This window comes from Morus notabilis, unplaced genomic scaffold (assembly GCF_000414095.1).
Source record: "Morus notabilis unplaced genomic scaffold, ASM41409v2 Scaffold568, whole genome shotgun sequence".
Lineage (NCBI taxonomy): Eukaryota > Viridiplantae > Streptophyta > Magnoliopsida > Rosales > Moraceae > Morus > Morus notabilis.
This window is the reverse complement of record NW_010368058.1, coordinates 395658-397103: the sequence shown is the minus strand read 5'-3', so window position 1 is coordinate 397103 and position 1446 is coordinate 395658.

Genomic DNA, 1446 nt, shown 5'->3' with positions numbered 1-1446 from the left:
GCGCGTGACATTGGAAAAAATATCATTGGGATTTAATTGCTTGTTCTCCAAGTAATCCGGTTTAATTGTTCGATAAAATTTCAAATTAAATTCAAAAAGGAAAGTAAGGTGTTACTTTATTTGGAATTGAATTTGAGCTAAAATTGGAAACTGGAGAAAGCAAGAATTTTTCTCTCTCTTTCCTTGAGATGGCCGGCCCCTATAAACAAAGAGTTGTTTCCTAAATCAAAAGGAAAAGGAAAGCTTGTTTCCAAAAAGAAAAAGGGAAACTGTATTTTAATGAGATTAAAATATAGTGGTTACCAATTTCCTATTTGTTTTATCTACAAGAAAAGACTTCTCCTAATGTGTAGTGACCAAGAAAATCTCAGAATTTTAATAATGTAATTCATGTATTTAATTCAAGGATTTTCCTGGAAAATCATTATACTAGGTACATTTTGTGATTGAATGATTTATGGAATTAACATCTGCATTCCTAAATTCTGTAGCAGATTTCACGTTAAGTTCACATTTTTCCGATCAAGTAAATTCGATCGATAAATTCTCACCGTATTTTAAAACGGAAGAATTTCCAGTACAGATACAGTTAGAGAATCTTAATTTTAAGAATCTCCTAGCACAGTACAACCTAGTATCCATAACCCGTATACAAGAGAAAATAACTGTCAGTATAATTTTGGACAGTTTTAATGAGTAACTTAAGGGAATGGACAAAAGTACAAGGTGTAGGTTAATGTGTGTGATTTGATGAGATGTGATGAGAGAGGTGAATAGGACTACTGATTAGTTTTTTTTTCTCTTTTTTCTCTTCACTTGGCCGGCCATCCTTAGGAATTTATATCCAAAAATTTTAGTTATATGTTGAGTATGTTAGAAGGTTACAAGTTAAGGTGATGGGATGGTAGTGGTTGAAGGAGAATTAATGACAATTTTAGCTTCTCCTTTTCTCCTTCCATAACCGGCCAAGATTGGGGGAAATTGAACCAAAATTTGGTTGATTGAGAGAGTTGATGTGGTGTTAAAAAAATAATTTCTAAGTGCCTATAAAAGGAACCACCATAGGATAAGCCTCATTTTTTTTCCCTAGCTTTTCTCTCCCCCTCAAAATCCGGCCATACCACACTCCCCCACTCTTTCTCAAATATTTTCTCCTACTCTCCCAATCTTGAGCCACTACAAACCATAGAAGAAGAAGAAGGAGACCAAAGGGTCTAGGAGGAGTCTAGACAAGCATTTTTTCAAAGGGTATAACTCTAAATCCTTTTTTTATGTTTTAGTAAAGTTTGAAATGTAGAAATATTCCTCTTAAATTTCCTTATACTTTCTAGTTCCAAGCCAATAACAAATCTTAGAGGAGTTCAAAGTTTTCAAGGGAGAGAGATAGTTCTTCAAGGGTAAGCTCTCAAACTCTTCTCCATTAATTTCTAGCCAACTTTAAGCTTG